We start from the raw sequence: 22,376 nt of genomic DNA on the forward strand, positions 1-22,376 counted from the left end.
CCGCCGGGTCGGGTCGATGCAGGTGTCCCGGTCGGAGCAGGGCGGTGACAGCCGGCGTAGGGCGACGGGCGGACCGACGCGCATACGGCGGCTGCCCTGACGGGCCGCCTCGGCGCGCGTGGCCGCCGGGTCGAAGGAGAGGCCAGCTAGTCGCGCCGGGATCGGAGTAGAGGCGCACGGGGTCGACGGCGGCGACGGGCGACGCAAACTGATCAAGATTAGATAGAAAAACAAAAAGAAACGCCGATCAAAGCGACCGGCGAGAGAGCGAAAAAACCCAGAGCAAGTGTTCGGGAAAAAGATTCTCTAGGGCAGTCGGCCAGCATGGCCGGCGGACGAACCCTAGGTACGGGCGGCGTGGCCCCCAGCGGCGGTCGTGGAGGCCGACTGCCCCGGGGCAGCGCGTGGGTGCTGAAGCGGCGGCGGCTAGGGTTTAGGATCGACTTGCGAGAGATACCATATTAGAAGGGAGAGAGATTTGTGGAATAGTTGTTGTATTGCTTAGGCCTCATGGACATATATATAGGAGTACAATCATCTATTTGGAGTACAAGATAAGGCAGAACAAATTCTAGTCTATCTCGTCTTTCCTAATAAACATTTTTTTTGAACAACAAAAGGCGCACGAAGCGCCAAACATTCCATTCAGCTCAGCTCAATAGCAATGTACAGCATGAATTACAAAGCCCTTAAACTCGAAATTAGAGAGGAGAGAAACTACAGGGCAAGCCATGTTCCTGTGAGCCGAAGCAAAACAACATATGTCAGGTTCTACATTTGATGTAAGAACCTGATGAGCGACGTTGTGAGCAATTCCATTAATTTCCCTGGAAATATGGAACACTCTAGGTTGAAAGTCTGAAGAGTAGCAGAAGAAATCAGCTAAAACTTTCCTGATAGTCCAAGGGGTAGCAGTTTCAGTAATCTTTCTACTAGCCGCAAATGAAGCCAAAGAGAGACAGTCTGTGAGGAAGGTCGGCTGGCTGATGTTGAGACATTTAGCTACTTTTGCAGCCAAGAGAAGAGCTAACGCTTCAGCCTGCAGAGGAGTACTTGTAATTGATGTGGAAGCTTGAATCTGCACGCTGACTTCCTTCTGATCGTGCGGCAAAGAAATGTAGATACCAACTCCAGTGGCTGCTGTTCCCTGCAATAAACCTGGAATTTTTTGCACTTAAAAGATGCATCAGTATATACTTTCGGTCCCGTGATAAGAAGATCTGATTTAAGCGTTTGTCCCTGCAAGGGAAGTTGATTAGTATGGGTTAAGATACAACTGAAGTTTTGAGGCTGATGGTGTGAAGAACTGTTAAGCAGATCACAGAAATCATTAGATAGAGAAGTAGCAGCAATATTAACTTGGTGAGGGGTAGCTTTCTTTTTATTAAAAAGATAATCATTCCTCGCTTTCCAAAGACACCACATAAAATTTAGAATGTTGACAACAGAAGCATGCGGATGGTTCATATTAAGTAAAGCAAGAATAATACTATGGATATTGGTATATGTCTGAACTAAAGCATCTGTTCTGATGAACCAAGGATGAGAAAACTAAGCAGCTCTAGCGAAGTCACAAAGAAAAAACATGTGAACCTCATCCTCTTGCTGACCACATGTGCAACAATATTGAGAAATATGTGCGGAAAAGCGCCCAACCCTCAAACCTGTGGGAAGCGCTTTTCTAAGGAGTCTCCAAGCGAAAGTTTGAACTCTGGGGATCATCAACTTTTGCTTCCAAATCAACTTGAGAAGATTTTTCATCTGCAAAGAAACTTGGGAAGGAGTATTTCTTGGATTGGCATGAATATCCTGCAAACACAATTTATAAGTGGACTTGGAAGAACAAGTACCATTAGGAGTTAGATCCCAACATAATATATCCGGGCAATCTTGGTGAATAATGTCAGTTTGAATGATAACAGAGGCTAGAGGCTGTTGAAAGAGAGAGTTAATGAGGTCATTGTTCCAGACTTTCTGACCCGGTATCCAAAGGTCCTTAACAAGAGAAGGATATATGTATCCTGAAGGCTGAATAATAAGATTGTCATGAACAGAAGCCCAAAGGGAACACCAAGGGGTACTCCAAAGAGATATATTCCCTTGCGTGAGTTGGTAAAAAGAGTGATCTTTTAGTTTAGGCAACATTTTTAAAATGGATGACCAGAAAGCAGATTTTGGAGTAGTAGAAATAGCAGTCCAAATAGAGGCATCATGGAAGTATTTAGATTTGAGCACAAGATGAAGGTGGGAGGAAGGGTCTTTAGCAAGCCTCCAAGCAGCTGCAAGAAGTAAGCCCTCATTAATTGCTTGCAAGTTCCTAATGCCAAGACCACCTTCCTATTTGGAATTGCAAATGTCCTTCCAAGCCCTAAGACAAAGGCTCTTGTTAGAATTATTCTCTCTGATTCCTGTCCACCAAAAGTTCCTTATAATAGCAGTGAGTTTGACTATAAACTTTTTGGTAAACAAAATATTAGACATGTAGTACACAGGAATAGCAGAGAACACAGACCTAATGAGCTCAAGCCTAGCAGCATGAGAGAGCATATTAGCTTTGTAAGCAGGCAATTTATTCAGAAATTTATCAATAACAAAGTTGTAAGCAGCAGTTCTATTTTTAGCAGGAAGAATAAGCGGATGACCAAGATGGGTGAAATTGTTATCCATGATAGAAACAGGAAAAACTTGCTTAATCTCTTGAATAGTGGTTTGACTAACATGAGTACTAAAAAGAATAGCAGATTTGGCCCAATTTGGTGTTTGACCTGAAATATAACAAAAGTGATGGATGAGTTGAGCCATAGAATTTGCTTCCTGCATAGTGGCTTGACCACAAACCAACAGATCATCTGCAAACAACAGAGAATGAATAGAAGGGCAATCTCGACCAAGTGAAATACCCTGGAGATGATGAGCAGCTAGAGCTTCATTAAGAGCAATAGATAATTCATTGATAGCAATAACAAACAAATAAGGCGACATGGGACAGCCTTGATGAATACCTCTGAAACTTTTAAATTTATGAGAAGGCTGCCCATTAATAAGCACAGAGAAAGTAGGAGAAGAAATGCAAGCATGAATCAAATTAATGAAATGACCATGCAGACCTTTACGTGCAAGAGCAGACACAATGAAACTCCATTCAAGACGACCAAAAGCTTTAGCAAGATCTATCTTGAGCATGAAAGCATGATGATTCCACGATTTTAGAGCGAAGGAGTGAGTAATCTCTTGAGCAATAATGATGTTATCGCTAATTCTTCTACCCTCAATAAAGGCTTGTTGTGCCGGATCAATATAGTCCGGAAGATGAGGCTTAATCCTATTAGCCAATGATTTCGCAATGATTTTGTAGACAACATTACAAAGGCTAATGGGACGATAATCCATAGGAACTTGAGGAACTAACTTTTTTGGAATGAGAGCAATATTAGTGTCATTGATATGAGGAGGTAAAATACCAGTTTTATAAAAGGTAGTCACAAGTTGAGTAACTTCCTCGCCAATCCAATCCCATGCTGCCAGGTAAAATTCAACATTAAATCCATCCGGACCCGGAGAAGCATTCAACTTCATATCTTTGAGAATCTGCAAAATCTCATGTTTATCTGGAAGAAAGTAAGTAGGATCCAAAGAGTTGTCAGGCAAACGAGTATTAAGAAAAGGCCTTGCAGTGTTATTGTTTGGCGAAGAGAAGATGTATCTAAAATAATTGACAAAAGTATTAGTGATAGCACTAGGTTTAAAATGAAGCACATCATTCTCATCCTTAATGGAACAAATAGTATTTCTTTTTCTTCTTTTGATCACAGCCTGATGAAAAAACTTAGTATTACGATCACCAGCAGTGGCCCAACCCTTCTTACTTCTCTGTTTATAAAATTGATTGAGCTTAGAGAGAGTTTGTTCATACCTAAGAGTGAGAGAGCTTTCCAAAGTGTGATTTTGCTGCTGAATTGGAAGCTGCTGAATCCGATTAATACTGGACTCAATTTCCAAAAGCTCTTGCTAGAAGGGCTTTTTCTTCTTACACCACTTCTTCAAAGAACCTGCCAAAGAAGAAGACTTTGCTATAAAAGAGGTAAAAGTGCAATTATTCCAAGCAGATTTTGCAAAGCTAGTAAAGTCTTTTTCAAGCAACCACTAGTTTTCAAATTTAAAAGTTTGTCTCGGCTTAAGAAAATTACCGTCTGTAGAAACGAGAATGGGCGCATGATCACTGAGAATAATAGGTAAGTTGAGCACTTTAGAATTAGGATAATGCGCACACCAGTCAGAGTTGACAAGGCATCGGTCTAGACGTCTGTAAATAGGATTAACAGTATGCTGTTTGTTACGCCAAGTGTACGCAGGACCACTAAAACCAATATCAAAAAAACCACAATTTTTAACAAGGGAACGAAAAGCAGACATGCGATAATAATTAACACTACCATTACAACCATCTGTATCATACAAGATGTCATTAAGGTCTCCAATACACATCATGGGCTTACCCAAGTTATCATGCACAAAAGCAGAAACTTGACTCCAAATAGCACTAGTCTGCCTATGGTAGGGGTCACCATATATACAAATCAAACAAAAGTGAACACCCAAGGCTAGATGAACTACATTAGCTAAAATATAATGAAAGGAGGCACTATGAACAGACACATTGAGTTCATCATTCCACATAAGCCAGAGCCCTCCAGAGGCTCCTCTAGAAGGAACAACAAAACTATTAGCAACATCAAACCTATTAACAAGATCAACCGACCGAACCTTGGAAGATTTGATTTCGGAAACAAAGGTTATTTGAGCTTTAGTAGAACGAATCAGATTGGCCAGAAATAGCATACGTTCATTGCCGAGGTCTCGGCCCATACCTCGGCAATTCCAAGCTATGGCTTTCATGGCGCCCGAGGCGCGTTAGGGCCATGCGCCGCTGCCCGAGAAAAGGATTCAACCAAGTTCCTATCGACATCAAGACAAGATTCCATAGTTTCTCTAAGCCAATCAGTCCTGAGATCCACTGTATCGCCTTGGCAAGGGTAAGAGCTGAAGTTGCCCGAACTTGTACTACTGATGACCACAATATATACAACAGTGGAACCCAGACCTTGATCTGAAGCTAATTCACCATAAAGAATGAAAAGAGAGGCATGGGCAAGGATCTGCGTAAGGGCGGATGTGAAGATCCTCTGGATTGCTTCATCATCGTGGCGCTTTTTGGGGGCCGGCGGATCACCTACCTCCAGATCAGGAAACATAGGAGACCAACGAGGGCTTCTGCTCTTACCGTGCGTGATGAATGGTGAGAGAGGGAGCAGATCCATCGTTGTACAAGCTGAATCCATGGCTATTTCCCACAAAAGCAATGGGTCGATCTCGATTCTTCTACAGGATTGATGATTGGCACCGGCAGATTTGGGATTTGTGTAGAGGGATCGAGGGCGGCGGTGGAGAATCAGGATATAGAAATGGAGGAAGGGGATTAAGAATTGGAGACATAGAAGGAGGGATTGGAAGAAGGAAGGATTAGAAGGAGTGGAGAAGTCAAGAACGGCATCACGCCAGTCCAGAAAAGTCCAGCCCCCTTCCTAATAAACATTATATTCAATATGATCAACTTGTACGAGTAATCAAGCCATCTAGCTGCTCACGTTAGTGAGATCAAGCTACATGCATGCATGGTATTTTCATCATGGCATGTACCTGAGTTATGTACGTGTGTGTGTGTCTAGCTCTTTGCATGCACAGGTACAACAAATAGATAGTTAAGTGAGTTGATTAGATCATGTACGTGTGGGCATAAATAATTGATGCTCCATCGTCTTGATGACCATTCTTGCATAAGTACCAACATCTTATTTCTGGTCATATTCATGCTTGCACATACATATTGAAACCATTTTTTTATATTTCGTAACAAAATTCCGCCAAAACGGCGTCGAACAATTCCCCCCCACCAAGTCGAGTTCGAGCGCGAAGCGAACCGGACTCAGGTAGGTGAAATTCAATTCAATGAAAGTGCACATTAAAATCATGTAGCCGCCGTAACAGAAGAAAAATCCTGGTGTCATAGGCTACCTGGACGTTGAAGATTTTGTGATGTCTATTTTGAATAGTCAGATATCTTCAAATTCGTTGCACGCCAGTGGCATGCCAACTCGGTTTGCGGCGCTTTGTGATGCACACTGCAGCCCCACTAGAGCTAGTACATAACCGGTTCTTTGTATGTTGGGCTTGAAAGATTAAGACAAAGGCCCTGCATCAGCTCATCCGAGAGTTCTCAGGGCACGGAGTCGTTGTTTGCGAGAAAATCAGCTCAACAATTCATTTGGCCATCAGCGTCTCTTCTGAGCATTTTTTTTACTTGCTCTCGTAGCACCGAGCTAGGTAAAAGACGCCACAAATATGCATCATAACGCAGTTTCACCCACTATTTTTTTTAACTAGCCCTCACAGGGAGAACCGGACAAGGAATGGCGGGTAAATACTAAATATGCAGTAGCATGCAATCGACAATGATCAATCTTCCTCAATGCTTCTTCCTACATGTTCCATCATCAGGGCAAAAGAAACATGAGGTGTGTAGGAGCAGCTACAAGGTAGATAACCATCGAGATACATGTATATGCACATCTCCAGCTATTCCTGACGCGCTTCTCAGAGACACACATACATGTATCTCTTCGTTAGCACAAGGAAGGAGAACATTGATGTCGCGTCGCCCCGCTTGAGCCAGTGTGCTGGCTTGGCGACAGCTGGGACGATCATGGTGCACGGAACAGCCAGTAACCCCGGCGGTGGGATAGCATCAGAGTTAGTTGTGGTTGCATCAGCAGGAACCCCACCACACGTATTTATAGTACTTACGATGACTTTGCGCCCCTCATGACGGCTGCATTATCTTGAAATTGCTATCATGATTAATGAAGTCAGAACATGCTTGTGCGTACGAGGTACGTGCACATCCCAACTTCTCTTCAACTCATACAAGAAGAAGTGCCTGAGGCCATGTACACAGGTATCCTGAGGGCGTTCTCACGACAGCCGTGCGGCATCCGAAGGTATCAATGGCAAGGGCGCGTCTTATCGGCCACATTGGCGATGAGCGCGTCTTAGCGGGGCTGTGTGTATTGGTGCGGCCAACCCATCACTCAGCGTTAATTAGAACACCTAGGAGGCACTCCAAATTATGGCCGAGGAAGTGGATCTTCCGACATAAAGATGAGACTATGTCGGAGTCGTGTATTAAGAATAGTGCAATTGAATTCACTTGCATGACGAGGAAACTTGTTGCGACCATGTAGCAGCTATGGTGCCAGCCAACAATACAACCTCTTTTTTTTCATTTGATAGCAAAATACCATGCCGTGCCCTGAAGTAAATTTATCAATCTAGCCGCGACCACAGTTGTCGCGGTGCCAGCCGACTAAATTGAAGGGTTTCACATATTCACGTTGGCCGCAGTGGCCCGTTTGCACTACTCCCGTGAAGTTGACGCGTTGATGTAGATGGGATACTAGAAATCCATTGGTGGGTCACCTTGTAATAACAGAGGCAACACCCAGACGTTGTGGTCGAGGTAGAAAAAAAATCTACACCAAAATGCCATTGGTGTGACCATAACAGAGAGTGCCGGAATAGACATCGGCTCACGTCGTTGTTGTTGAAGCTAAGGGTGCCGAAGTGCAGCAGCGATGTTATAGGTGCACGGGTGTTGCCGCTACCAGTGCTAACAACATATGTTGATGTAGACCAATAATGTGCCGGAATATCATCAGCAACATAATGAACACACTGGTGTTGCTGCCCCCAGTGTTGGTGAAGTTTGTTGGTGTAGATGATTCACTACCGAGATGTCGTCGGCAATGTCACGGACACACGGGTTCGCCGCCCCCAGTGCCGATGACATGTGTTGGTGTAGAAAGTTCTATGCTGGGATGTCGTCGATGACACCGTGAAAACATGAGTGTTAACTCCCAATGTCGATGGAGTAGGTTGGTAAAGTCAGGATGCCGTTGGCGATGTAATGGGCACATGGGATTTGCTGCCCTCAGTGCCCGACGTATGTCGGAGTAGATGATGGAATGCCAGGATGCTGTCGCCAACATCATGGACGCACTAGTGCAATTGCCGCCAATGCTGATGGAGTATGTTGTTGTAGATAGCTTGACACCAGGATGTCGTCAGTGATGTCGTGGACACACGGGTTCACTGCCCCCAGTGTCCGACGTACGTCAAAGTAGATGCTTGAATGACGGGATGTCGTCAGCGATGTCGTGGGCACACCGGGTTTGTTGCCCTCACAGCCTGACGTATGTCGGAGTAGATGAAGGAATGTTGAGATGTCGTCGGCAACATCATGGGCACACAGGATTCGCTGCCCCCAGTGCCCGATGTATGTTGAAGGAGATGATTGACCGCCTGCATGTCATCAGAGGTATCATAAACACAATCTTGTTGTTGTCCAAGTAGCCATCTTGTTGGCGCAGGCTCGACATGCGCGCCTTTAACTGATGATGGTTGCACTAATGATGAGCTAACGAGTGCATGCAAGCATATTTATATTATGATGGGGTAAGAAAATGAAGTACTTTTCAGATTGTATGAAGATGTTGGCCCTCCTAATAATCACCCGCTATAAAGGTGTCATCGAAAAAGGCTACCGAAGGGTTTGTACTCAAGGATCATCGAAAGGACCATGACGGTTGCTAACCAACAATTGAAGAAGCTTCGGTGTATGTGTATCGAGATGTCGTGCTTCAGAGATGCTTCTGAAAGGCAGTAGAAAATCGTACCCTAACCCATCATGGTACCGAGAAACCCCACAGCTCGATCATGCCCCCCGCGCAATGCCTCAAGAACCCAGAGACTTAGGTGAGGTTGATTAGAGTGAATGGTTTTGGGATAACAACTTGGCTATTTTTTCTTCGTGCCTTAATGAGGGGTGGTGAATGGATATCTTCCGCCTTCTTTCCAGTGGTTCCCCTACCGCTCGGGATTGCCGGATTTCCTTCTTGGCACTTGGGAAAATTTCATCTTCTGATCATTGCTTCTTGGAACTTCAGGAGATTTCCTTTCTTGTGAGGATTGCTTGAACGGGCCGACTGCATGGCCCTGGACTTCATGAGTATTTTTTTTATTTTGGATATTTGCTTGAACTTCTTGGGGAAACACTCATACTTATTCGGGGACCCACCTTGAGAACTTGGAAGACAACCATTCACCTCTGTGAACTAAGAAAACCCTCTAGCACTTTATCTGTGGCTTTTGGTGGCACGCCCCGGGGTTGCCATGTGGCTACACACCAAATTCAACTTGTGTTGGGTCGGGTAGCCTTTTCATGATCTTTTCCTATAGTCTTCCCCGGGTCGTGAGCCTCTATGAACTTGAGACATGCCGGGAAACATGATGGACGCGGGGTCTGATAATAGAAGTGCCCAAGTAGTCTTCTTGACTGCCTCCAGAAGCATACACTTGGCACGTGTGGTGCATTATGGGTGTGGGAGCTGCTTCACTTGCAACATGGCACATTGTGCTGCCCATCAACAAGCCCTCTGGTAGCCAATTACTGAAGCACTAGCGTGAAATTGTGAGGAAGCCAGTATTTATGCTCGAAATTGCCTCCATTCATGCAAACATGTGAAAGAAATGTGATGGGTGTGGTGTAAATTGAAAACAGAAAGCAATATGAGAAGGCTATATTTGCCATAGCTCTTCAAGTTGAACCCGCGCCTGTTGAGGAGGTCCGCTCAACTTTTCACCATCATGTTAAGGCATAGGTTGGTTGGAGGAGGTGCACCCATCAGGTTGGCTACTATTGAGCGTGTGTTGAGGATGAATTCTTTAGATATGAAAGACCATCTCATTTTATATAGGCTTTGTCGACTGGAGCTTATAGTCGAGATTAAGAAAGCTCAACCTCAAATATAGTGGGCACTTCCTTGATTCAAGTAGTGCGCCCAGCATATTGGGCGTGAAGTTAAGGTCGCCAAAGCCTGCGATAATACATGGATTGTGTGTTCATCCACCGAGAATCCCTCCAAGATAAATGCAATGACTTGGATACTTGAATAGAATTGTGGCGCCTTCTTGCCATGGCCACACAATATTGGAGGAAATCGGTGATCGGGGCATGTGGAAATTGCACCCGCGGATCTCCCATAAAATAGTAACCCAAGTTGGATCACCAAAGCGTTAACTCAAGCTGCCATAAAAGAAAGGGCCTCAGTGAGAAAACCCGAGCGAAGAAATATCCACACCAACTTAGAGAAGAATTAGAAGACGAATTTGACGACCATTGTTGTGCAGCAAAGATGGGAGGAGAACCATGTCCCACCGGGCGTGCCATTTTGTTTGACACAAAAAATAATAAAAACAACGCATGGTTGTCGTATTATTATCTCTCTACGCGCCAGGGGAAATAAATATTGCGGGCGTGCCAGTGTACTAAGTACACAAATAAAATTAGGGAAACTTGTATTTTATTAGTCTCTCATCGGAGAAACAAATTACATGATCCCTTTACATAAACGCTTCGTGGCCTGCTAGCGTGGCCGATATGACTTGGGCGATTGTGAACTTCTGGTTCACGGGGCCTCGGAAGTCTCTCGATTAATTACGTCCACGAGGCGAAGTCACGGACCACCTCGGATTAAGCTGTTGCAATGGTTGTCGTCTTCAAGTCTCGTCTTCTCCAAGTGGTCGGTGTAGATGGTGGAGATGATGATAGAAGGGTGGAGTGGTACATCCGTCGCTCCAGTGATGCTAGCCATATCCCTCCGGCTTGTCGATGTCCGATGATGAAGATGTCTGGCTTCGTCAGCTCAGACAGATGGGCAGCCTTCGCCTCGCGGTGCCCGGCCTGGTTGTGTCCGCCTCATCGGTGTCGGACATGGTGGCTTGCCTTCGCCTCGTCGGTGCCCGGCAAGATATGGGTAGCTTCATCGGAAGAAGACATGTCGGTGAAGTGGCTTCGCCTCGTCGGATGAGGAGCTGATGTAGAAGTTGGAGTAAACTTGAGTGTCGCCGCATGTCATGCGGCCTTGCTTGAAGATGACGATCTTGTCGATGTAGACCTCAGGGCGTCGCAGTTACGGTGACGACATCCACTCGGTGCAAACGGTTGGTGTAGAAGGATGGCAGCGTGCCGATGCAGTCAGCATCCTCGCCAGGAAATAAGTCAAAGAAGATAGCAATATCATCATGTCAAAGTTCGGTGGTGCCGAGGTAGAGGACATCCTCGCCAAACGAAGAGTTCATGAAGATTGCGATGCCGTGTCGCGGTAACCGGCGTCGACGCCGGGTGTGAAGTCGATGTAGGCGTACAACAGCGCGTTGATGCAGACGTCATCCTCGTCGGATGAAGAGTTGATGTAGTTGAATGACCGCCGAGCCTGATGTTGGTGATGATGACATTTGCGAGGTTGATAAAGATGCGAGGACGATGGGTAACTCCTCCTCCATCTTCTTTGGTGGCACCGGGCGAGCTCTAATCATCCGTCCATCATCTCCATAATGAGTCCTATCAGTCGCTCAACTCTAGATGCGCTGAAATGAGAGGGATAATAAGAGAGAAGAGGTAAAGATAAGATGGTGTGAGTAGGCATGCTATTGAAGAAGATGGATGCCGTGATTTTGATCTTCCCTTGTTGAGGTAGATGATGGCGTGGCCTTAGATGTCCGCCTCCTCCTCGTGGTTGCACGTCTTCTCCTGGAAGATGCATGTGTGTTAAACAGAATATTGTTATAGATTAGGAGGCTGTTAATATTTGTAGTTATCTCCTTATCTCTTGTAACAATCTATGTAATCTCGGCTATGCCGTGCCCTAGAGGCTGCATATATAAACACTCCCCCGGCCGCCGTATGGGCTGTGCCGAATCCCAATCTCTTTCTTCTGTTTCACATGGTATCAGGTCATCACGCGTAATCGCATGATGGATTCCCCGACGGCCTCCGCTTCCTCCTCCGCTGCTCTCACAACCCTATCCCTGTCCGCCGCCTTCAACGGGCCACCGGCGTCCGCCGTCCCTCCGCCTTCTGCTAGCCTCATCACCGCCAAGCTCACCACCTCCAACTTCCTCCTATGGCGAGCTCAGGTTCTTCCTCCTTTGCGCATCGCCGGAGCTACGGGCTACATCGACGGCATCCTCCCAGCCCCTGCCAAGCTCCTGGAACCCGATGACAAGGGTGAGCGCGCCCCAAACCCTGCATATGCAAACTGGTACCATTAGGACCAGATTGTTCTCAGTTACCTCCTCGCATCCCTCTCCGATGAAGTACTGCAGCAGGTGCATCACTTTGAAACCTCTCGCGCCATCTGGGCGCATGTCGAGGAGATGTACAACATCCACTGCCATGCCAGCATCGTCCAGATCAAGCTGGACATGCGGTCTTCCGAAAGGGCAACCTCTCCATGGCAGACTACTTCGCCAAGATCCGTGCCAATGCCGACCAGCTTGCTGCAGTCGGCCATGCCATGCGTGATGAGGGCATCATCACCGACGTCATCACCGGTATCAACAGCGACTACGAGCCACTCATCACTGCTGCCACGACTCGTCTTGATGGCATGTCTCTTGGGGAGTTTTATTCCCATGCCATCGCCTTCGAGCGTCGTCGTGAGTACAACGCCGCTCGCCTTCATCCCAGCGGCTCCTCTGTCAACTACGTCGCTCGGGACTCCAACGGCAACACCAACAACAACTCTCCCAATCGGGGCAAGGGCAACTACCGCGGCAAGGGTCGCGGCCACGGCAGTGACCGAAGTGGCTACAACAACTCTCGCGGAGGTGACCGCGGGAACCGTGGCGGTGGTGGTGCCCGCCAGCAAGGCGACTTCGGCGGCAACCGCGGCGGTGACCGCGGCGACTACGGCGATCGCGGTGACAATCGCGTTGTAGGATCTTGAAGTAGATGTGTCTAGAGGGGGGTGATTAGACACTTAATGCTAAAGTTGCAATTTTTAAGCTTTTTCAGTTTAAGTGGAGTTTAGGCATAATTTCAACATTCACAATACATATCAAGCAAGCATGCAAAGAGTGTATAGGCAGCGGAAAATAAAGCATGCAACTTGCAAGAATGTAAAGGGAAGGGTTTGGAGAATTCAAACGCAATTGGAGACACGGATGTTTTTCCCGTGGTTCGGATAGGTGGTGCTATCCTACATCCACGTTGATGGAGACTTCAACCCACGAAGGGTGACGGTTGCGTGAGTCCACGGAGGGCTCCACCCACGAAGGGTAATGGTTGCGCGAGTCCACGGAGGGATCCACCCACGAAGGGTCCACGAAGAAGCAACCACCCACGAAGGGTCCACGAAGAAGCAACCTTGTCTATCCCACCATGGCCATCGCCCACGAAGGACTTGCCTCACTAGCGGTAGATCTTCACGAAGTAGGCGATCTCCTTGCCCTTACAAACTCCTTGGTTCAACTCCACAATCTTGTCGGAGGCTCCCAAGTGACACCTAGCCAATCTAGGAGACACCACTCTCCAAGAAGTAACAAATGGTGTGTTGATGATGAACTCCTTGCTCTTGTGCTTCAAATGATAGTCTCCCCAACACTCAACTCTCTCTCATAGGATTTGGATTTTGTGGAAAGAAGATTTGAGTGGAAAGCAACTTGGGGAAGGCTAGAGATCAAGATTCATATGGTAGGAATGGAATATCTTGGTCTCAACACATGAGTAGGTGGTTCTCTCTCAGAACATATGAGTTGGAATTGTGTATGTGTTCTGATGGCTCTCTCCACGAATGAAGAGGAGGTGGAGGGGTATATATAGCCTCCACACAAAATCCAACCGTTACACACAGTTTTCCAATCTCGGTGGGACCGAATCAACAAACTCGGTCGGACCGAAAAGGTAAACCTAGTGACTGTTAGAGATTTTTGGTGGGACTGACATGCAACTCGGTAGGACCGATATGATTAGGGTTTGGGCATAACGTAATCTCGATGAGACCGATTACACAAACTCGGTGAGACCGAGTTTGGTAATAAGCTAACCAGAGAGTTGGTCAGGCAAACTCGGTGGGACCGATTTGCTCTTTCGGTGAGACCGAAAAGTTACAAAAGGGAAACAAAGAGTTTACATTGAAATCTCGGTGGGACCGATTCGCTCTTTCGGTGAGACCGAAAAGTTACGAAAGGGAAACAGAGAGTTTGCAATCCCATCTCGGTGAGACCGAGATCCCTATCGGTAGAACCGAATTGCTAGGGTTTGGCAGTGGCTTATGACAGGTGAAACTCGGTGGCGCCGGATAGGAATAATCGGTAGGTCCGAGTTTGGCTTTGGGTTTAGGTCATATGTGGAAGTGGGAAAGTAGCTGAGGATTTTGGAGCATATCATTAAGCACATGAAGCAAGAGGCTCATTAAGCAACACCTCATCCCTCCTTGATAGTATTGGCTTTTCCTATGGACTCAATGTGATCTTGGATCACTAAAATGTAAAATGAAGAGTCTTGAGCTTGAAGCTTTAGCCAATCCTTTGTCCTTAGCATCTTGAAGGAGTTCCCACAACCTTTAGTCCATGCCACTCCATTGTTGAACTTATCTGAAACATGCTAGATAGAAATGTTAGTCCAACAAGAGATATGTTGTCATCAATTATCAAAACCACCTAGGGAGCACTTGTGCTTTCAATCTCCCCCTTTTTGGTAATTGATGGCAACATACATCAAAGCTTTAGATAAAGATATAAAGAACAGCAAGTAAAGCTTTGGAAGGACATGTAACAAGCATAGGCTCCCCCTACATGTATGCACTCATGTAAATATGAAATATAGAGGCATGTGAGAGCATAACCATGACAGAGTAGGCAATGTGTTACATGTATCTTGGCCATATGCATCAGAGCAAAAGATTATCAAGGAAAATACCTTCATGCTGATGAGTCCTTCTTGCAAACAGTATGTACATAAGCAAGAACTCCTCATACTCATGATTTTGATGCATATACTTACCTTGTGGTCTTGAGTTGGCTTAGGATGGAATGAACCTGCACAAACAAAGTTAGATAACACAGGTACATCCACTAGCCAGAGCAAACAAAAGAAACCACAAGAATACCAAGACTGGGATGACATGTAGAGAGTGAGTACAAGGTACCACATTGGATTCAACATGTCCCCAAGAATAAAGATATGTAATGAATTTGACTGATTTCTTTCCCTTAGGTGTCTTGCTCCCCCTGAATCTTACATGGGATATTGGGAGAAGATAGGGAACAGAAAATCAGAGCTGAAAGATACAAATGGATAGAACTTAATGCAAATACATGTCTTTCCCCCAAAAAGGCATGTGACATCTCTCCTCTTGAACATCAAGCATCTGGGATCTTGAGTATTCTCTCCCCCTGGAAGTCTCTCTCTCCCCCTTAATACTTTCTCTCTTGTAGGTTTGGTCCTTGAGTCTTTTTCTCTCCCTTGATGTGATCTCTCTCTCCTACAAGCTTTGATGTGATCTCTCTCTCCCCCTTTGACATCAATTTCCAAGAAGGGCTTTCTGGAATCCGTCGTATAGGTTTGGTCCTTAATACTTAGCACAAAGCAATGGATAAAACGGTGATGCTTGTAGAGGACAAGATTCATTGAGTAGAGCTGGATCAGAAGAAATATAGAACAAGTGGCAAACTGTTTTTCCTGTTGCGAAGTCGGTGGCACCGAGTGGTATGTTTCGGTGGCACCAAAAAGATTCGGTTGGACCGAAAATTACAAGTCGGTGAAACCGAGTTCACACAGAGAAAAACACTTGTCACCTCAGCTCACTAGACATGTAGGATCTCACAAAGATTTGCAATGAATTACCTGAAGGATTTGCAAGGAATTAAATGCAGAAAATGCAGAACATAAACAGAAAGAAAAGAGAAGAGGCTGAAAAATCTAGATGGAGTTTTTTTTTGTTTTTGAAAAAGAGAAAGAAACTAAACATGCATGAGATACATACAAAAAGAACACAAGAGAACTTCATCTAGAGTTGGGCGGTGACATAGTCACCTATGTTAGAGTATATTGACTTAGGAGTCAAGTGAGAACACTTGATCATAGGTCATACTCATCGTTTAAGCTCAAAATGGGGTTACCATTTTTCGTTTAAGCATCTTGATGTATTCACATCTTGTTGAGTTGCTTTGACTCATGTCTTGGAGTAAAGCTTCTCTAAGATGGAATAACATACCTTGGGTGGTGGTGTGGTTCTTGCTCATGTAGTTGAACTTGTGTGGGTGCTCAAGGTTGATGTAGCTCATCAAGAGTTGGGAGCACCACTTGGAGTTTGAGTTCATCTACCTACATGGGTTAGTTCTTACAAGGAAGAGCACTTGTGTATCCAAAAATGACAATCATGAAGCTCAACATAGAATTTGTCAAAGGATATGTTTGAATGGTTTTGTGCTTCCTTGTCTTCAACCACCATTGTGTAGAGTCTTGGTGATGTAGAGATTGCTCAAGATGTGAGTGAGTCGCAATCTCATGGAATTAGATTCAACCAAGCACCTACATGGGTTAGACAACATGCAAGGTGCAAATATATCCAAGACATAATATAGTTATCATAAGAGATATATCATGGATTAGTCATAAGCTCATGTCTTGCATGTATCCAATGGAGTTTCTACTCCAAGTTCGAAGCATTAATGATGTTCAATTCTCCTCTCAACCTGCAAAACACTTTCTCATCAAGAGGTTTAGTAAATATATCCGCTAATTGCTTATCGGTGCGAACATGCTTAAGATCAATGTCACCCTTAGCAACATGATCTCGAATGAAATGATGACGAACTTCAATATGCTTAGTTCGAGAATGTTGTACATGATTATGACCAATTTTGATAGCACTTTCATTGTCACAAAGTAGTGGAACATGTTTCACATAGATCCCATAATCTTTAAGAGTTTGGGTCATCCAAAGTAATTGAGCACAACATGAACCAGCGGCAATGTATTCCGCTTCGGCGGTGGATAAGGATACCGAGTTTTGTTTCTTGGAAGACCAAGACACAAGAGATCTACCAAGAAATTGACAAGTACCCGAAGTGGACTTTCTATCAACCTTATCTCCGGCATAATCCGAGTCGGAATAGCCAACAAGATCAAAAGAAGACCTCTTAGGATACCAAATGCCAAAATTTGGTGTATGGATTAAATATCTCACTATCCTTTTCACAACCTTAAGATGAAATTCTTTAGGAGCAGCTTGATATCGTGCACACATGCACACACTTAGCATAATATCGGGACGTGAAGCACATAGGTATAACAATGAACCAATCATAGAGCGATAAACCTTTTGATCAACCGGTTCACCATCTTTGGTCAAATCATTATGTCCACTAGTAGGCATGGGTGTAGACATACCTTTGCATTCTTGCATATTGAACTTCTTGAATAAGTCCTTGGTGTACTTTGTTTGAGAGACAAATGTACCTTCCTTAGTTTGCTTGATTTTCAAACCGAGAAAGAATTTGAGTTCACTCATCATAGACATCTCAAACTTCTCTGACATTAGCTTTCCAAACTTTTCACTAAAGAGAGGATTAGTTGAACCAAATATGATATCATCAACATAAATTTGGCATACAAATAGTTCTCCATTAACCCTTTTAGTAAAAAGAGTAGAATCAATTTTACCAATTTCAAAACCACTTGTAGTAAGGAACTTGGTCAAGCATTTATACCATGCTCTAGGAGCTTGTTTAAGACCATAAAGAGCTTTGTGAAGTTTGTAAACATGATTTGGTTTCTTAGGATTGATAAAACCGGGAGGTTGTTTGACATAAACTTCCTCCTCCATTTCACCATTTAGAGAAGCACTTTTGATGTCCATTTGGTACAAGGTGATATTATGGTGATTAGCATAGGCAATAAGATGCGAATGGACTCAAGTCTAGCAACGGGAGCATATGTCTCATCATAGTCCATACCTTTGACTTGTGTGTATCCTTGGGCGACGAGACGTGCTTTGTTGCGAACCACTTGTCCATCTTCATCTTGCTTGTTGCGAAACACCCATTTGGTACCAATGATGTTGTGGTTGTTGTCGGGCTTCTCAACTAATGTCCAAACTTGGTTTCTCTCAAAGTTGTGTAGCTCTTCATGCATAGCGTTTATCCAATCCGGATCTTCCAATGCTTCTTCAACCTTCATAGGTTCAATGCTAGAGATGAATGAATAGTTTTCACAAAAGTTAGCTAAACGAGTCTTTGAGCGAGTGATTCTCCCGGTTTGTATATCATTTAAGATTTGCTCGACGGGATGATCTTTGGCAATTCTTGCTCGAACTCGTGAGAGCTTTTGCTTGGGTCTTTGTCGAACATCTTCTTCATCTTGTTCTTCTTCTTGGTCTTCTTCATTGTTGACGTTGTCGTTCTCTTGTCGTGGTGGAGAAGGAGGTTGTTGATGTTCGTCTTGATGTATTTCCTCGTTTTCTTCATCTTGGCGTGTCCCACTTGTGGATGCTTCCGTGTCAATTCTTGGTTCACTTTGTCGTGAAGTAGAAGCTTCCACTTGGACGGATGAAGTACTCTCCTTCACCTCCGTTGGACGAATTTTGCCAATGGACAAGTCTTGGATTGCTTCTGAAGGGTCTTTGTCTCCTACATCAATTGGCAATTGCTCTACTTGCGAGCCATTAGATTCATCAAACTTCACATCTACCGTCTCTTCAACCTTTCGGGTGAAATTGTTGTAGACACGGTAAGTGTGAGAGTTTGAGCCATAACCAAGTAGGAAACCTTCATGAGATTTAGTAGCAAACTTTGAACGACGATGCTTATCAAGAATGTAGCACTTTGAGCCGAATACTCGAAAGTATCCAACTTGGGATTTGTTACTGGTGAGAAGCTCGTATGCCGTCTTGCCGAGTAGCTTGTGAAGATATAAGCGATTTGTTGCGTGACAAGCTGTCTCAACCGCTTCTGCCCAAAAGTGCTTCGGCGTCTTGTATTCATCAAGCATCGTTCTTGCCATTTCGATGAGCGTCCGGTTCTTCCTCTCAACAACTCCATTTTGTTGAGGTGTCTACTTAGCCGAGAACTCGTGTGAAATCCCTTCTTCGTCAAGAAAGGTGTCCACATTTGCGTTCTTGAACTCCGTTCCGTTGTCACTCCAAACCTTCTTGATCTTCACATCAAACTGATTTTGGGCCTTCCTAGCGAAGTTTCTGAAGATCTTCTGGACCTGCGACTTGTCCTTAAGAAAGAACACCCACGTAAATCTTGAAAAATCATCAACTATAACTAGACCAAAAGAATTTCCACCGAGACTCTTGTAGGCGTTGGGACCAAAAAGATCCATATGAAGTAGCTCGAGTGGCCTCCTTGTGGTCATGATGTTCTTCACGGGATGTCTTCCTCCAACCTGTTTACCTGCTTGACAAGCACTGCAAAGTCTATCCTTATCAAATATGACATCGTTAAGTCCAAGGATATGATTTCCTTTAATAAGCTTGTCAAGGTTTCTCATGCCAACGTGACCTAGTCATCTATGCCACAACCAACCTTTTGAGGATTTAGCAATAAAGCAAGTTTTAGGTTGTGCCTTTTTAGAGAAATCGACAATGTAAAGATCACCTCTACGCATACCGGTAAAGACCATTTTATGATTGTCTCGATGAAATACTTGGCACTCTACCTCAGTAAATAGGACATTCAAACCGAAATCAGCAAGTCTAGATACTGAAAGTAAGTTGTAGCCAAGAGATTCAATGAGCATGACATTTTGAATGGAACTATCATGTGAGATGGCCACCTTACCAAGGCCAACCACTTTACCCTTTGAATTATCACCAAAGGTGACATATTTTCGAGGGCCGTCATTTTCAGCAAGCTCACGGAACATCTCTTCATCTCCGGTCATATGATCAGTACATCCACTATCAAGAACCCATTCCTTTCCTCCTGACTCATATCCCCGAAGATTTCCATAAGACCAAAATGTCTTATTGCATCATCAAGATCGAAGTCACTATTATCATCATCATCATAGTATCCATGTTCACCATGATCTTGTGACTCATCATTTCCTAGAGAGGGTAATTCATTAGATAAATGATCATCAAAGTGGTCACCTTTATGAATTCTTATAGCTTCGAATATGATATCACTAATGATTCCAACATCTCCTTTAGCATGCTTAAGATTGGTAAGTTCAAATAGACAATTACCAAAACTAGGATCACTAGAGTTCATATTACTCAAGGCAATAGATTTATGGAGAATTTCATCCAAAGTTTTCAAGGAATGATCGGGAAATCGTTCCTCAAGAAATTTCCATATAGTATAGGCACAATTAAGAGTATGCAAACTAGCAATCAAATTTTTGGGCAATCCTCTAATGATGAGCTCAATAGTTCTAAGATTGCGAATCATGTCAATATCTTCATCTAGGGTAGGATGCAAAGGATCAATATGAGGTGCACAAGGGCTAGCAATATGCTTGTTCAAATGATATTGATTGAAAATTACAAGCATCTCATTTTTCCACTCATGAAAATACTCTCCATCAAGAATAGGCACTCTATGTCTAAGACTCCCTAAGGTAGACACATCCATCTTCCTCCAATGGTGATTAAACCAAGGCAATGGAGACCAAAGCTCTGATACCACTTGTAGGATCTTGAAGTAGATGTGTCTAGAGGGGGGGTGATTAGACACTTAATGCTAAAGTTGCAATTTTTAAGCTTTTTCGGTTTGAGTGGAGTTTAGGCATAATTTCAACATTCACAATACATATCAAGCAAGCATGCAAAGAGTGTATAGGCAGCGGAAAATAAAGCATGCAACTTGCAAGAATGTAAAGGGAAGGGTTTGGAGAATTCAAACGCAATTGGAGACACGGATGTTTTTCCCGTGGTTCGGATAGGTGGTGCTATCCTACATCCACGTTGATGGAGACTTCAACCCACGAAGGGTAACGGTTGCACGAGTCCACGGAGGGCTCCACCCACGAAGGGTAATGGTTGCGCGAGTCCACGGAGGGCTCCACCCATGAAGGGTCCACGAAGAAGCAACCACCCACGAAGGGTCCACGAAGAAGCAACCTTGTCTATCCCACCATGGCCATCGCCCACGAAGGACTTGCCTCACTAGTGGTAGATCTTCACGAAGTAGGCGATCTCCTTGCCCTTACAAACTCCTTGGTTCAACTCCACAATCTTGTCGGAGGCTCCCAAGTGACACCTAGCCAATCTAGGAGACACCACTCTCCAAGAAGTAACAAATGGTGTGTTGATGATGAACTCCTTGCTCTTGTGCTTCAAATGATAGTCTCCCCAACACTCAACTCTCTCTCATAGGATTTGGATTTTGTGGAAAGAAGATTTGAGTGGAAAGCAACTTGGGGAAGGCTAGAGATCAAGATTCATATGGTAGGAATGGAATATCTTGGTCTCAACACATGAGTAGGTGGTTCTCTCTCAGAACATATGAGTTGGAATTGTGTATGTGTTCTGATGGCTCTCTCCACGAATGAAGAGGAGGTGGAGGGGTATATATAGCCTCCACACAAAATCCAACCGTTACACACAGTTTTCCAATCTCGGTGGGACCGAATCAACAAACTCGGTCGGACCAAAAAGGTAAACCTAGTGACCGTTAGAGATTTTTGGTGGGACTGACATGCAACTCGGTAGGACCGATATGGTTAGGGTTTGGGCATAACGTAATCTCGGTGAGACCGATTACACAAACTCGGTGAGACCGAGTTTGGTAATAAGCTAACCAGAGAGTTGGTCAGGCAAACTCGGTGGGACCGATTTGCTCTTTCGATGAGACCGAAAAGTTACAAAAGGGAAACAAAGAGTTTACATTGCAATCTCGGTGGGACCGATTCACTCTTTCGGTGAGACCGAAAAGTTACGAAAGGGAAACAGAGAGTTTGCAATCCCATCTCGGTGAGACCGAGATCCCTATCGGTAGAACCGAATTGCTAGGGTTTGGTAGTGGCTTATGACAGGTGAAACTCGGTGGCGCCGGATAGGAATAATCGGTAGGTCCGAGTTTGGCTTTGGGTTTAGGTCATATGTGGAAGTGGGAAAGTAGCTGAGGATTTTGGAGCATATCATTAAGCACATAAAGCAAGAGGCTCATTAAGCAACACCTCATCCCTCCTTGATAGTATTGGCTTTTCCTATGGACTCAATGTGATCTTGGATCACTAAAATGTAAAATGAAGAGTCTTGAGCTTGAAGCTTTAGCCAATCCTTTGTCCTTAGCATCTTGAAGGAGTTCCCACAACCTTTTGTCCATGCCACTCCATTGTTGAACTTATCTGAAACATGCTAGATAGAAATGTTAGTCCAACAAGAGATATGTTGTCATCAATTATCAAAACCACCTAGGGAGCACTTGTGCTTTCACGCGTCCAGTGTCAGCTCTGCCGCGGC

The 22,376-nt window shown here is 44.6% G+C and overlaps 1 pseudogene across 1 annotated transcript; it reads right to left on the minus strand.

Annotated features, from left to right (window-relative positions):
* Nucleotides 1–575: 575 nt before the first annotated feature.
* On the minus strand, nt 576–5,720 carry LOC147959553 (uncharacterized; annotated as a pseudogene). Its single transcript, XR_015611443.1, has 2 exons — nt 5,282–5,720; nt 576–4,049 (listed from the first exon to the last, which is right to left on the minus strand). The product of XR_015611443.1 is annotated as an uncharacterized LOC147959553 (transcript).
* Between the last annotated feature and the right edge of the window lie 16,656 nt (nt 5,721–22,376).

Source organism: Triticum urartu, chromosome 7A (assembly GCF_056163025.1).
Source record: "Triticum urartu cultivar PI428250 chromosome 7A, HENAU_Tu73, whole genome shotgun sequence".
NCBI classification, from domain to species: Eukaryota; Viridiplantae; Streptophyta; class Magnoliopsida; order Poales; family Poaceae; genus Triticum; species Triticum urartu.